Source organism: Papio anubis, chromosome 10 (assembly GCF_008728515.1).
Source record: "Papio anubis isolate 15944 chromosome 10, Panubis1.0, whole genome shotgun sequence".
NCBI lineage: Eukaryota > Metazoa > Chordata > Mammalia > Primates > Cercopithecidae > Papio > Papio anubis.
In genome coordinates, this window is record NC_044985.1 from 113,645,945 (window position 1) to 113,662,524 (window position 16,580).

Below are 16,580 nucleotides of genomic sequence, written 5' to 3' on the forward strand. Positions count from 1 at the left end.
GCTCACAAAACTGGTTTAAATTCAACAATGCCCAGCCGGGCACGGTGGCTTACACCTGTAATCCCAGTACTTTGGGAGGAAGAGGCGGGTGGATCATGAGGTCAGGAGTTCAAGACCAGCCTGGCCAAGACAGTGAAACTCGGTCTCTAATAAAAACAACAAAAATTAGCTGGGCATGGTGGCATGTGCCTGTAGTCTCAGCTACCTGGGAGGCTGAGGCAGAAGAATCGCTTGAACCTGGGAGGCAGAGGTTGCAGTGAGAAGCGATTGTGTCACTGCACTGCAGCCTGGGCGATAGGGCGAGACTCGTCTCAAAAAATAAAATAAAATAAAATAAAATCAACCATGCCCACACCGATCTTACCTAAAATTATTTTAAAGTGTGATATTCTCACTGAGGACTGTTTAAAAAGTATATGTTAAACATATAAAATATTGATCTTTAACTGTCCCTTCTGGCTATCTGTTTAGCCTATGGGACTTAATACATTTTCCATAAAGAAAGGTAAATATTTTCAGCTTCCTGGGCAATACTGTATGTCAAAAAAACAGGTACAGAAAATTCTCAAACAAACAAGCATGGTGGCTATACTTCAATCAAAATTTCATTTACAAAAACACGCAGTGAGCCAGATTCGGCCCATGCGCTATAGTTTCCAACCCTGGCTAACAAGGAATAGACAACCAGATGGTACCATGAAGTGACAATATGGGGCCTCCCAAAATGAAGCTCTATTTTATTATGTCCACTTATAAATTATTAATGCTCAAAAATGCTGCAAAGTAAATCTGCATAAAATAATGATGTCCAATCTGGAATAGCCAATTAGAACATCACAGTATTCAGAGGCAAAAGAGCCTTGGATGCCTCCTTTGAGCTCATTTTACCACCTCTCTAATTTAGCAAGCCTTAATGCTCAACTTTAGTTTTTATTAAAAAGCATAATCTTTTTAAAACCTAGTAAAATTTATATCCACTATAAATAAAATTTGTAGAACAGTATAGTAAAATTCATGACAAACTCTTTTAAATGACACTAGAATGAAGCCATTTCGTAAATTATAGCCCAAAGATTTGGGTGAGTCAGAGTGTGTGTGTGTGTGTGTGTGTGTGTGTGTGTGTTTGTGCACACGTACGCACGCGCACGCATGTGTTCAGGAGCTTCTATAACAACATATGGGTATTCCTGAAAAAAACCTCATGTCTCTGCAAAATTACGCACTAAAAATAACAGGGCTGTTATGTTAAAAATAAGATTGAGCCCAGAGCACACAAACCTATGTTATTTTGTAACGAGCGTCCCAACAAAAACATCACCAATTTTAATAAAAAATTAAATCTCCAACAAAATTTGCACCAATAAATCCACTTGAGACTTATTTTTGTATTTTCTCCTTTTAAGTGTAACTTTTTAAAGGCATTTTTTAAAAAGCTTCAAAATAATTAAAAATATAATTTTTCTCGGGCAGACTTTCCTGTTTGTTATCTTCTTTCTTTATAAACACAGGAGTACATGGTTTTGAACTTCCTGAGACTGCTTTTGACAGTACAAAGTATGGTGGTTTTAGAAACCACCGGAATAGCTATTTCTTTCACTAAATTATTTCTGCCAGATTTGCAAGGTTGTGTGTGTGTGTGTGACGTCTTCATATATTACCAAATCTTCCTCTTTAATTGAAAGGTCTTTCCCCATTTTCAGTTTATACAGTAGCACTGTGGGAAAAACTGCTTATGAACCAACACTACTTCCACGTTATATTGACATCATTTCCCTATTTATCAAGTGTGTACGGGCCAATTCACATTAAAGAAACCAACATTGCAACAGAACAGACTATACTCAACTCCAGGTTATGTGCTTTCAAGATCATCTTGAAGTCTCAAATGCCTCTGAGTGTTAACTTTTAGGCACAAAGTATTGACTATACCCTTCCACCTACATTTGTACTGCTATTTAGTCAAATCCTTTACAGTAGTCCGCAGAATTAAAAACCATCTCTAGTCCAAAGGAGATCTAAAAGAGACCTAAACATTGTATCAAGAGCACAATATTGGGCCAGGTGTGGTGGCACATGCCTGTAATCCCAGCACTTTGGGAGGTTGAAAGCAGGTGGACTGCTTGAGCTCAGGAGTTCAAGACCAGCCTGGGCAACATGGCGAAACCCTGTGTCTACAAAAAATACAAAAATAAGCTGGGTGTAGAGGTACACACCTGTATTCCTAGCTACTCGGGAGACTGGGTGGAAGAACACTTGAACCTGGCAGGTCAAAGCTGCAGTGAGCCATGGTTGTGCCACTGCACTCCAGGATGGGCAATAGAGTGAGATCCTCTCTCAATTTAAAAAAAAGAAAAAGAAAAAGAAAAAGAGCACAATGCTGTCTTAATGTTAGGAAAGATGAGGAAACTGGCTAGTTACAAGTAGCTAGTTAATTCCTATTACAGGTGTTAAATTGCCTGAATTTTTATGCTAGACATATTCACAGCTTATGATATTTGACATATTCACAGCTTATATGATATGCATATATGTAATATACATGCACATATTACCACTTATATTTGGTAATATATGCACGTAATATTACACAATATACATGCATATATTACCAAATATAAATGGATCGTGGGTTTAATTACAACTCTAAATTTGTGTATGTGTATACAGACACATTTTTATGCTTTTCTAGTCTAAACACACAATTATAACATTATCGTTTTGTCTTCTAAAAATTAGGTATTTTCTTTCAAATGCTGGAAAATGCATGTTTTAAAAGAGCTATTGATTTTCAATAATTAATGGTGGAAAGTTAACTTTAAACCACTTTAAATAAGTAACTCACTAATGTTCCCTGTAAAATGTACTGTTTTTCTATTTCTATTACAAAAAGAAACTTGAGTCATCTGATTAATGTTCCTATCTTTAGTTATAGTGAAACACTAGCTCAAATGATTCTATAATTCAGAGTAAAGCAATATTTCTAAACAGCAGAAGTACTGCCCCTAGGAAGCATTCTGGAAACACACACTAGGAAGCAGGGGTGCTATTCCCATTTAGCAGGTGTGGATTAGAGGTAAAGATGGGAAACATACGGAACAAAAAGACCCAACGAAGAACTGTCCCATGCCCAATATATTTCAAACAATCTTGGTAATATATGAAAACCTTATGAAAAACCCTGACAATGTGGCAGTGACATAGGTGAAAAACATGCTTGCAATTTCTCAGATTTGTTTTGCACAGTTCTTACATATTAAATTTTCCAGGAATGCAACAACAAACGATTATACTATTTTTTTCTTTTGGCAGTTTTACCAAGAGTCAGGCACCATTTTTAATGCCTTATGATGAAAATGCTGCTTATGGCATTTAAGTTTATTGTTGTAGCTGTCACACTCAGTGACTCCAAATACAGATGCACTATAATTTTGTGTCACTGTGTCCAAGCACTTACCTATTGAGATGTTATTTTTGTTATCAACTATTTTCCTTTTGTTTATCTTTGTAAAATGCTGAAACATTATATCAGTATTTCTAAACTGTGGGTAGACAGGTATTTTATTTCTTCATTTATTTGAAAATATTAAAAGAGTATAACATAAAGATATTTATATGATATACACTATAGACAGGGAGCATTGCCTCTGATAGACTTGAGAACCACTGTACTAACCTACTCCCTTCAAAAGATATTAGGTTTGCCACCAACAAATATACGCAAGTCACAACGGGGCATATAAATATAGGTAACAAATAGTCTAGTCCCTGTCCTCAAGAGGTCAGTCTCATAAAACAAAGTAATCTACCAGGTACTCTCCATAGACGTTTCCAACAAATACTTTTAGCAGGAGAATATAAGCTTTATAGGCCACACCATTTAAACCCGGCACTGAAGAATGAAAAGCTGAGGAAAAAAAGCTTTCCAGTCAAAAGCAAAATATAGGCAAAGGTAGAGGCAAGCAATTATAAAACCCATACAGTAACTGACAAATGATATATATTGCCCTGAACATGGAGATACACCAGAAAATATGGATGAAATGATGTTCACCCCTATGCAATCCATTCATGTAACCAAAAACTACTTGTACCCCGAAAGCTACTGAAATTTTAAAAAGTATATATATATAGGGTTCTTTTTGTTTTTTTGTTTTTTTTTAAGGATAGGCTATGGTCAGACAGGGAAAGTTTCTTTTATTTATTTTTTTTTTGAGACAGTCTCACTCGGTCACCCACGCTGAAGTGCAGTCGTGCGATCTCAGCTCACTGCAACCTCTGCCTCTTGAGTTCAAGAGATTCTCCTGTCTCAGCCACCTGAGCAGCTAAGACTACAGGTGCCTGCCACCATGCCCCGCTAATTTTTATATTTTTAGTAAAGATGGGATTTCACCATGTTGGCCAGGCTGGTCTCGAACTCCTGACCTCAAGTGATCCTCCTGCCTCAGCTTCCCAAAGTGCTGGGATTACAGGTATGAGCCACTGTGCCCGGCCAAAATAAATGTCGGAAGACTTTAGAGATAGTATGAGAAAAATGGAGGAAAGCACCACTATTAATCTTCTAAAAAGGAGCCTCTGCTTTCTTTTGCTCTCTGTATTACAAGAAAACACCCTTCCAAATGTGATAGAAAAGCTTGCAGTTAGTATAAGAATCACTTGTATGTGTATTTTTAAGTGACACTGAACCCTTTTAACAAGGCATTCCAAGACTGGGAAAGCTTTTTAAAAGTGGTTTGGAATATCAGAAGAATGAAAGCAAATCCGCATTGAAGGATATGAGACAATTTATGGCAGCTGACAATTTCTTATAGGTTTCCAGTATGCTTATGATGTGACTTTGACTCAATCCCAAACTTGATTAAAATAAGGCATAGTGCAAAGGAAATTACTAATAGAAAACATATAAACTATTACTTTGTAGGCCCCCCCCCCCAAATTTTTTTTTTTTTTTTTTTGAGACGGAGTCTCGCTCTGTTGCCCAGGCTGGAGTGCAGTGGCCGGATCTCAGCTCACTGCAAGCTCCGCCTCCTGGGTTCACGCCATTCTCCGGCCTCAGCCTCCCCAGTAGCTGGGACTACAGGCACCCGCCACCTCGCCCGGCTAGTTTTTTTGTATTTTTTAGTAGAGATGGGGTTTCACCGGGTTAGCCAGGATGGTCTCGATCTCCTGACCTCGTGATACGCCCGTCTTGGCCTCCCAAAGTGCTGGGATTACAGGCTTGAGCCACTGCGCCCGGCCCCCCCCAAAAAAATTTAACACGGGTACAATTAAGAATCAAATGTTTCTAACTTCCAACTACACAAAAGTAGCCTCTGCTTCTCCTTAGAACAAGGCAACCATGCCAATGTTGAACACAGCACCGTATTATCTTGTCTCCTGACCCCAAGGCCTGATGGGACAGGCTAGTTTCAGCATTACCAATGCAGCAGGCACACATGTCTCCACAGCTAAAACTCCAGGCTGCCTAATTAGAGCAGTAAGATTTACTATCACTGAAAAGAGCAAGTTACAAATTACCCAGCCAATTCTACCATAAATATTTTCTTTCATTCATTCATTCACTCATTCATTTATTTATTGAGACAGGGTCTCTAGTCCAGGCTGGACTGCAGTGGTGTAATCTTGGCTCACAGCAGCCTCGACTTCCTGAGCTCAGGTGATCCTCGCACCTCACCCTCCCAAGTAGCTGGGACTACAGACACTTACTACCACACCCGGCTAATTTATTGTATTTTTATTTATTTATTTATTTATTTATTTTTTGAGAGGGAGTCTCGCTCGGTCGCCCAGGCTGGAGTGCAGTGGCTGGATCTCAGCTCACTGCAAGCTCCGTCTCCCGGGTTTACGCCATTCTCCTGCCTCAGCCTCCCGAGTAGCTGGGACTACAGGCACCCGCCAGCTCGCCCAGCTAGTTTTCTGTATTTTTTAGTAAAGATGGGGTTTCATTGTGTTAGCCAGGATGGTCTTGATCTTCTGACCTCGTGATCCGCCCGTCTCGGCCTCCCAAAGTGCTAGGATTACAGGCTTGAGCCACCGCGCCCGGCCTATTTTTAGTAGAGACAGGGTTTTGCCATTTTGCCCAGGCTGGTCTTGAACTCCTGGGCTCAAACGATCTGCCTGCTTCAGCCTCCCAAAGTACTGAGATTACTGGCATGAGACACCACGCCCAACCAATTCTAGTATAAATACTTTTAACAAGGGGCTCAAATTCAGTCATAAGAGGCATTAAATTATTTCTGCATCACATTATGCCTCCCCATAACACTCTCCTCTTCCCAAACAAGCATCAGTTTGAACTTGCTTCTGACTGAACAAATGAGAGGATAAAAAAGAGACAGGACAGAAAAAAGAATTAAAGAATATAAAAGGAAGGCACTCACACTGGTTAAATAGAAGAATGAAGAAAACACACGGGACCAGTGGCCAAGGTTCACTAAGTAGGCTTTAGGGAAACAAACTATCATAGAGATGCAAATAAGAATGCAAAATAATGTATAAACATCCTATGATAGCCACATCTCAAGAATATTCTATTTTTCCTTTTTTCAGATGCCAAGGTAGGATGGTACTTGTCCAACCACTTGGAAGCACGTACAGTCATGTGACTTACTTCAGCCAAGGGAATGTGAATAGAAGTGAATCACTGCTGGGGGAAGTTCTGGAGAGTCAAGAGTACAGTTCACCATATTCTCCTACTTGACAACACATCAAGGTATCTGAGTACCTGAATGTGCAGACATGGGAGCAAAGCTTACCGCTGACCCGGACAGACAACTTTTTTAGTGGCTAGATTATAACTACTAATATCTAGGAGATGTTTTTTTCCTGTAGTATCATCTAGCCCACCTTGCTACATAGCCCATTTTAACTATGCTCTATTTCAACCCTTCCTTACTCCAATCATGTTTTCATCATTTCAGGAAAAGAGAAAGTCACATTTCTATGCCCAGAAATTCCAAGGAAACAAATATCCTTTTCTAACCCATACTAGTAATTGTTGAACACCTACCACTTACCAGCAAATTAACATGACACACAAAAATTCAAAATAAAACCCAGACTGTGAAAGGAATTAATAAGTCCACATGTCAAAGACAAATATAGTTGACATATACCACACCTGCTTTGCAACTGTTGCTTCAGCCTCAGAGCCCAGATCAATGAGGTCATCTCTAGAAATGTTTCTCATCTGACTCTAATAACAACCTGTATCCCCACTTCCTCTACCGAGCTGGGTTGCTTTCTGGGTTCTTTCCCGGGGAGGAAAAGAAAAACCCTACCCTACCCTCATTTCTATAACTACTATAGAGCATGGTGCTTACTAACATGGTGTTCTACAAATGAATGAATACCATCTGACACTGATGTTGTGTTAAGGCAGAACTCTAAAATGCCAAAAGAGGCATTATTAAAATAACACATGCATTATCTCCAGAATCAGAACAACAGTGGAATAAGCAATCCTAGAAAAGGCTAAGAGTCAACACAACTTTAAAGAACTACTAAGGAATTTAAACTTGCCAAAACGTTAGTACACACATACTCTTTGCTCTTTTCCGCCTGTCCATCTTCCTCCATAAGGCATGTACACAGCAGTTGGCAACTTCAGATGCATATCTTCCCATCTTTGTCACCAGAAAGAAAAAAAGCTAAATCTTCCAACTTTTCTCATCTTGATCATGTGACCACACCAGGTTTATCACTGTGCTCAAAAAGAGGGAGTACTGTCGATTCCCCTAGCTTTCACCAAAGGTTAAGGAATAGCTAACAGGATCAGAGTAAAACTATATTAGAACAGAGTAACTACCCATAAATGCATGGGAAGCCATTCCACAAGACTACTGTTTTAAGGAGAGGTGCCGTGCAGAACAAAAACCATGAAGAACATTATTTATTGCCACCTCCATGAAAATGGTATAATCTTTTTAATAATTCAAAAGGAAAGAGGGCTTGATCTAGCTTAAGAAGATGAGAGGCCTAAAAGTTAAGCTTTAAGGCACAGGGAAAGAAATAAACATGGTGTACAAAGAGATGGTGAGATCTGCCTGGATGGACATGACACGGTAGGAAGAAGCAGTGACATAATAAGGACAGATGAACAGAGAGGAAGCAGCCAGACAGATACTGAGTCTGTAGTTCCTGGGGATCCTCAAAGTGTTACAATGCTTTGGGATCTGTATAGGATTTCTAAGACTGGAAAAGAGTATAAACTACATCAATGTGGAAACTTTTGAATGGATCTTGAAAGACTGGCAGAATTTCAGTAAGATAAGGTCTAAAATGCAGAAGGCAGGCGTTTTAAAAGGAAAATGGCATGATCAAAATTACTAAAGAAAGAAATTGCAAGGTATTTTAAGTAGTTAAGAATAGAGAAACTATCAAGTTTTAGTCTCTGAAACCAGTAGATATGAAGTAAGTTTGGCATTGTATCTTTTTTTTTTTTTTTTGCCGTATACTTCTTTCAAAAATCAGAAAAAGGAAAGTTAGGTTGATTGGTACACTGACAGCTTGTCCTGAGTCATTCTTGAGTGTGGCTTCATTATTTCCCTAGAAAATATCCCAATCCAGATAGGCGCGGTGGTTCACACCTGTAATCCCAGCACTACGGGAGGCTGACGGGGAGGATCACTTGAGCTCAGCCTGGCCAATGTGGTGGAACCCTGTTTCTACTAAAAATACAAAATTAGGCAGGCATGGTGGTGCACACCTGTAGTCCCAGCTACTTGGGAGGCTGAGGCAAGAGGAGGATGAGGCAGGAGGATCACCTAAGCCCAAGAGATGGAGGTTGCAGTGAGTCAAGTCACACCACTGCACTTCAGCCTGGGCAACAGAGCAAGACACTGTCAAAGAAAAGAAAAGAGAAAAGAGATCCTAATCCAAACATAAGTATGGCTTCTTCCCAAAAGACATTAGTAATATGGTTTAGATGTTTGTCCCATCCAAATCTCATGTTGAAACGCTGGAGATAGAGCCTGGTGGGAGGTGTTTGAATCACTGGGGTGGATGGATCCCTCATGAATGGCTTAATGCCAGTCCCCTTGGTGGTGAACGAATTCTTGCTCTGAGTTCACTTGAGATCTGGTTGTTTAAAAGTGTGCGCCTGCCCCCCTCCCCACCCCTTGCTCCCACTCTTGCCATGTGATATGCTGGCTTTGCTTTCTGCCATGATTTTAAGCTCCCTGAGGCCCTCACCAGAAGCAGATGCCAGCACCACACTTTCTGTACAGCCTGCAGAACCATAAGCCAATTAAACCTCTTTTCTTTATAAATTACCCAGTCTCAGGTATTCCTTTACAGCAATGCTGAAGCCTAATACAATTTGAAATTAGAAAATATAAAAACTAAATATTAGTAAGGAAAATCAACAATCCTAGTACAATCAACTTATAATTATATGCAAATGAAAGCAGTCTTATAGAAGACAATTTTCTACAAGAGTAAATATTTGAAAACATACTCAACCCAGCAATTCCACTTGCAATAACCTAGCTTAGAGAAGTACCAGTACAAGTTCACAATGATAACGAGAATGTTCAGGTGTGGCATCATTTGCTATGGCAAAAACCTGAAACCAAATGATGACAGAGAAGTGATTATATATACACACAATTGATATATCCACATAACAGAAAATTACAGACATTAAAACTGATAATATAGTATTAATGACAGATAGTGTTTAAAAAAAAAAAAAAAAAAAAAAGCCTACATTAAGGCCAGGTGCAGTAGCTCATGCCTGTAATCCCAGCACTTTGGCAGGCTAAGGTGGGAGGACTGTTTCAGGCCAGGAGCTTAAGACCAGTCTGGGCAACACAGCAAGACCCCTATCTCTATTTTAAAAAAAGAAGAGTCTGGGTGTGGGGGCTCATGCCTGTAATCCCAGCACTTTGGGAGGCTGAGAGGGGCAGATCACTTGAGCCCAGGAATGTGAGACCAGCCTGGCCAACACAGTGAAACCCTGTCTCTACTAAAAATACAAAAATTAGCCAGGTGTGGTGGCGGGCACCTATAGTCCCAGCTGCTCAGAAGGCTGAAGCAGGAGAACTGCTTAAACTCGGGAGGCAGAGGTTGCAGTGAGCTGAGATCCCACCACTTCACTCCAGCCTGGGCGACAGAGCAAGACTCTGTCTCCAAAAAAAAAAATAAAGAAAAAAATGCATATGATACAGTTAATGAAGATAGCAAGTCACATTACAGTATATAAAATGATTCTATCCTTAAAAAGAAACGAACCAAAATACAAATACAAAGCTGTCAAAAATGTCCTCTTACTCAAAAATCTTCCTATCTTTTAAGAGTCTGTTAAACTCTGCACCTTCTACAAACTCTTAAGTATTCCTATAAACTTACAGGACTTACAAGACTCAAGTCTTCTTTTCCTATCAGTACATGTCATTTATCTTCTAATGGGTAATTCCTGTCTTGCCAACTGTTTTAAAGCTTCTTTGAGACTGACTTATACTTCTCCAAATCAACCTTTAAGGACTAGGACTGTAGTTTTTACATAATAAACTGGTAAGGATTAGCTAAACCAATTAAAAAGTCAGTTCTCCTGTACAGTGGTACAAAGGGAGATTAATAACAAAAACAAAGAAAAAAATAATAGAACAGGAGACTACATCAAAAATTATTCTCAGCCAGACTCATTCTTTAAAACTACTTTTTCAATGTGACCTCATTACTAGAGAAACAGCAATAAAACAAGAATAAGGGTTTTCTTCTTTATCAAATTAGCAGAAAAATACAAAATGCAGATAATGTGACTAGAACGAGAAAAAGCATTCTTTCCCCTGATGGTGATAATGTAAACAGGAAGTAAAAAATTAATGCACAACAAAGTTATTCACAAAAAACTCCCGTGCACCAAGTAACTTCACTTCAGGGACCCTTTCCTGAAGAGGTATCTGAAATGTGAACATTTGGAGCATAAGCAAAAAAATTTTCCCCTACACCTACCTAACTATCCAAAAACTGAAAAAAGTAGCCATGGAAAATACTATATGTTCATTCTGTGGATTATCTGGCCACCATCTGTAAATGATTACCAAAAGATCATAATGACATGGGCAATGTTAATGTTAGGGTATTGAGAGAAAAGAGCAGGATACCAAACTGTACACACAGTATGATCGGCTACATGCCAAAGTGTACAGATAAAAAATAAAACGTTAACACAGACTTTTCTCTGAATGATTCTTATTTTCTTTTTGTACTTTTCCGTATCCCAAACCTTTGAAATAGTTTTTTTAAGTGAAAACACAACTCTATTTCTTTCTATATAATCAGTGGGGGGTTAAAAAAATCTCTCCTCTAAAAATGTAAAGAAAAATAATAAATAGAAGGCTATATCCTATATGTCTCACAACTGAGTTTTTGCTGAGTAATACATAATTATTAAAACTCTGTAGGCAAATTTTTTGATGGGGTGAGAAGTAGGCAACTGTATGCAAGCATTTCCTTTCATCATTCAAAAATTTCAGACAGATTCTAGTCAAATGTAAAAATGGACCCATAACAGAGGAAAAATTTATTCTTAGCATGGAGAAGGCAAAGGAAGAAAAACCAAATTGGTAGACTTAATTATTAAATTTTAAAATGTTGTAGAAATTAAAATAAACCATAAAAAAAAAACAGAAAAAAATTTGTCCATGTTAGTTAATCAATACCTTCCACATAAAGGGCCCTGACAAAACAGTAAGTATCTCCAAAATTATACAAAAGGCACTAACAAACAGCTCAGAAAATAAATGCAAATGGCCACGGAGCAAATTTTCCCACTCTATAGTAAACAAAGAAATGCTACCTTTAAACCAAGGAATTCTTTTTCCCCACAAACTTTTCTTTTTAAAAAGGGTATGCTCTATTGACTAGGATTTGGCAAAATGAGCACTCTCAAGAAGTATTAGAAGTATTAAATTGGCCCAAGATTTCTGAAAGATTTAACAGATTTAGCAATCTGTTAAGAGTCTTCAAAATATTCATACCCTTAGATTCTGTAAACCTGTTTCATGAATTTGACTTGATAAAACCAGCTCACATTCAAGTATGATAGGCATAAGCAATATTTTTTACAGCAAAAATCTGAGGAAAAAACCTAGAGGCCCAAATTTAAATCATGGGCTTTTATATTAAAGAAAATCATGGAGCCACTTTAAATTACCTCATTGAAGAATGTTACGGAATTCCAGAAAATACATCTAGTGATAACGTCATCCCTATTATTTGTATGTTGCAAGTATACATATATTGATCTCTGAATGTGGAATTTTGAAAAAACAAAAAGAAGCTACACATATAGAAAAGACTCTTAAGAACATAGAACAGAAATATTAACCATGGTTATCTCTGAGTGGTAGGATTAAAATTATTTTCTTTAATTTTCCTGAAGCATTCCAATTTGTATTCTCAATATGCACTGTTTATATAATAAAATCAACATTGAACACAACTACCACTAAAGCGATCTTAAAGTTGCTATAAAATTAAATTCAATCCTACCACTGCCACTTGAGAAAAACAAGAAAAAGCACATAGTATAATAAAAACGCTACTGCACTGCCAAGAGGGAAGTGGTAGCCTACAAAATACCTGTACTACAACTGGAAAAGGCTAGGTAGTATCCCTGAGAGCAACCCAACAGAGAAGCAGTGGAAGGGAGTGATTTCCTATAGAAGAAAAAGAGAACAGGAAAGAGAGGAACAGGTCAGCTACAATAAAAAAAAATTAGAGAGGAAAGGGGGAAAGAAAAACAACAGAAGAAGAATAAGATGTCTAGTTCGACTGTGGATAGTGATGAAGGATGGGTGAAAAGGAGAGCAGAGGTAAAATTAGGAGAGATTAAATATATCCTCAGACTCTACTTTCATTTAAGAATGAATTTAAACTATTTTTAAAAAGAAGCTATCTTGATTTGGAAGAAACGCACAAGAGGTCACTGGAAGGAGGTTACACAAAGAAGACAGCTTAATGCAGAGGTTTAGAAGAAAACAGTGGGTCAAAAATGAATCCTAGCACAAATCCTAAGAGGGAAAACTGCTACTTAAATTCTAAACTAAAGTTTATACCCTCTTCTAAGTCCCTCATCATAGGGATCCAGTGGTCTGCAGTGAAACAGTATGGCATAATGAAAAGATTCACTGACTTGAACTCCTGGTCAGGAGTTCAAGACCAGCCTGGCCAACATGGTGAAACCTCATCTTTACTAAAAATACAAAAATTAGCCAGGTGTGGTGGCCCATGCCTATAATCCCAGCCATTCAAGAGGCTGTGGCAGGAGAAACGCTAGAACCCGCGGGGCAGAGGTTGCAGTGCGCCGAGATCACGCCACTGCACTCCAGCCTGCGTGACAAGAGCAAAACTCCATCTCAACAACAACAAAAAATATCAACCTGGGGGTTGAAAAGAAGGCCTTCAAAGTTCCTCCCAGTCTTGAGATTTTGTTATGAGCAAAAGAATCAAGCTAAGCAGGCAAAGTGATATTTAAAAGAGCCAGCATCTTCTCATCTCATTTGTATTCTTAAAACTAATCAGATGTTTTGGCTAAAGCTCTAAATTTCTATGTCCTGATCACACCCTTCACAATTGAGCATATTATTGACTGGCTTAAACTACATGAACTACAACAAGATTTGTCATTCTACAAATCTAATCGAGTTCCATCTCTGTTACAACTTTGAGCTACTTAAACCAACACATCTTAATCGCTAGTATTAACCACTTCCATTTATGTCCCACTACTGTATTATTTATTTATTTTTTGAGACAGGATATTGCTCTGTCGCCCAGGCTGGAATGCAGTGGCCTGCCCAGTCATAGTTCACCGAAACCCTGAACTCCTAGGCTCAAGCAATCTTCCCACATCAGCCTCCTATGTAGGTAGAAATATCAGTGTGTTCCAGTGTGTCCAGCTAATTTATTTTTTTGTAGAAACAGAACATTTCTACATGTGTCTTTTGACGACACATGATGTGTATTGCTATGTTGCCCAGGCTGGTCTCCAACTCCTGGCCACAAGTGATCTTCCCACCTCAGCCTCCTCAAGTACTGAAATTACAGTCATGAGCCACCATGCTCAGTCTTACTCATTTTTTAAAATACATACTATGTTGGTGCAAAAGTAATTGTGATTTTTGCCATTTAAAAAAAAAGAAAAAAAATTGCAAAAACCGCAATTACTTTTGCACCAACCTAAATACACAGCTGGGCATACTGGCAGGCGCCTGTAGTCTCAACTACTTGCGACGCAGTGAGCTATGTCTGCATCACTGCACTAGAGCCAGGACAATGGAGTGAGACTCTTTCCCTAAAAATAAAATAAAAACATAATACAATTTTTAAAATTTCTTAGGCCGGGTGCGGTGGCTCACGCCTGCACTTTGGGAGGCCAAGCCGATTGGATCAGGAGTTCAAGACTAGCCTGGCTAAGATGGTGAAACCTTGTCTCTACTAAAACTACAAAAATTAGCCAGTCGCAGTGGCAGGCGCCTGTAATCCCAGCTACTATGGGGAGGCTGAGGCAGGAGAATCACTTGAACCCGGAGGGCAGAGGTTGTAGTGAGCCGAGATCACAGCACTGCACTCCAGCCTGAGTAACTCCGTCTCAAAAAATAAATTTGTAACACTGATATATAGAAAAAATGACCATGCTGAAACACTGTGGATTTTAGAAGCAATGCGCTGTTGATAGCCCAAAATGATTGTCAGTTCACATGCAAGAGTCCCAATGCAACCTGTGAATTAACGTGCGTAAAACCTCAGTTGTTCAAAAGGTACAAGTTACTTATATGCACATACATACATACATGTACATCTACATGCAGTTTTTAAAAGACAGAAGAAATGTCAATAGTATCCAATGTCAACAGCACACCTTATAAGTGTGTAATTATGTTTTCTTTTTAGTTTTCTATATATTCAAAATAATCTAAAATGAACATGTAACGCTTTATTACAGGAGGAATAATATTTTTAAATCAGCCACATAGGCCGGGTGCAGTGGCTCACGCCTGTAATCCCAGCACTTTGGGGGGCCGAGGCAGGCAGATCACCTGAGGTCTGGAGTTCAAGACCAGCCTCAACACTGAGAAATCCCGTCTCTACTAAAAATACAAAAGTAGCCGGGCGTGGGTGGTGCATGCCTGTAATACCAGCTACTCGGGAGGCTGAGGCAGGAGAATTGCTTGAACCTGGGAGGCGGAGGTTGTGGTGAGCTGAGATTGCGTCACTGCACTCCAGCCTGGGCAACAAGAGCGAAACACCATCTCAAAAAAAATAAATAAAATAAAATAAAATAAGCCACATAAAGCTGAGTGTGGCTGCTCCAAAGAATAACCTGAATGTAAAAGAGCAAAACTTTTCAGAACAGAGCTCTATATACTAAGTATAAGTGGTAAGAGCTTAACATGCTAAAATACTGAAGTTTACCAATAATCCTATCAAACAGCTATCCCCACTCTGTGGACTAAGACACTGAGGTTTCCTGAAACTCTTAACAAAAGACACATAGCTATTTAACGGCAGAGGCAGAAATCACACACAAAGGCTGGGCGTGGTGGCTCATACCTATAATCGCAGCACTCTGAGAGGCCAAGGCTGGCGGATCACCTGAGGTCAGGAGTTCGAGATCAGCCTGACCAACATGGTGAAACACCATCTCTACTAAAAATACAGAAATTATCAGGGTGTGATGGTGCGTGCCTGAAATCCCAGCTACTTGGGAGGCTGAGGCAGGAGAATTCGCTTGAACCCGGGAGGCGGAAGTTGCAGTGAGGCAAGATCATACCACTGCACTCCAGCCTGAGCTACAGAAACTCTGTCTCAAAAATAAAAAGAAAAGAAAAAACGAAATCACACACAAAGAAAGCTGCCCTAGTCCAAAGTCCCTATGCTTATCCACGTAGTCTGACATCAGCATGATGTGCTTTGATTTATTCTTTACACTTGACATTAAAAATTTTTTAAATAATTTACTAGATAATATGTATTCACGGCTACGGCCTCAAATGGCTGTAGGAGATAATCCTATTAGAATTTAGAGGCTGAGCGCAGTGACTCACGCCTATAATTCCAGCACTTTGGGAGGCCGAGGCGAGTGAATCACTTGAGGTCAGGAGTTTGACACCAGTCTGACCAACATGGTGAAATCTCGTCTCTATGTCTCAAAAAACATTAGCCAGGTGGAGTGGTGCACACCTGCAGTCCCAGCTACTTGGGAGGCTGAAGTGGGAGGATTTTTAAGCCTCAGAAGCAGAGGTCGCGGTGAGCTGAAATAGTGCCACTGCACTCCAGCCTGGGTAACAGAGAGATGAGACTCTCAAAACAAAAAAATTTAACCATTAAATTTTTTTAGCTAAACATAATCAATTAAGCTAAACATAATCAATGTTAGTCCCAAAATTAGAGAACTAGGCCTTGCAAGAGGAGTTCTGAGTATTTTTTACATGGAATGACAGACCTTGGCTAAATCAGACGGAGTATTACATTCAAGAAAATGCATCTGATCTGATTCTTCACACTACTTCTTACGTAACTACTCCAACTAAAAAGAAACAGCAGACCACTAAAAACATAAGACAACTTGTTCA

The 16,580-nt window shown here is 39.2% G+C and overlaps 1 protein-coding gene across 24 annotated transcripts in view; it reads right to left on the reverse strand.

Moving 5' to 3' along the window:
• TRIP12 (thyroid hormone receptor interactor 12) overlaps window positions 1–16,580 on the reverse strand; it is a 152,837-nt gene that overhangs the window by 92,743 nt on the left and 43,514 nt on the right. The window lies entirely within an intron of this gene.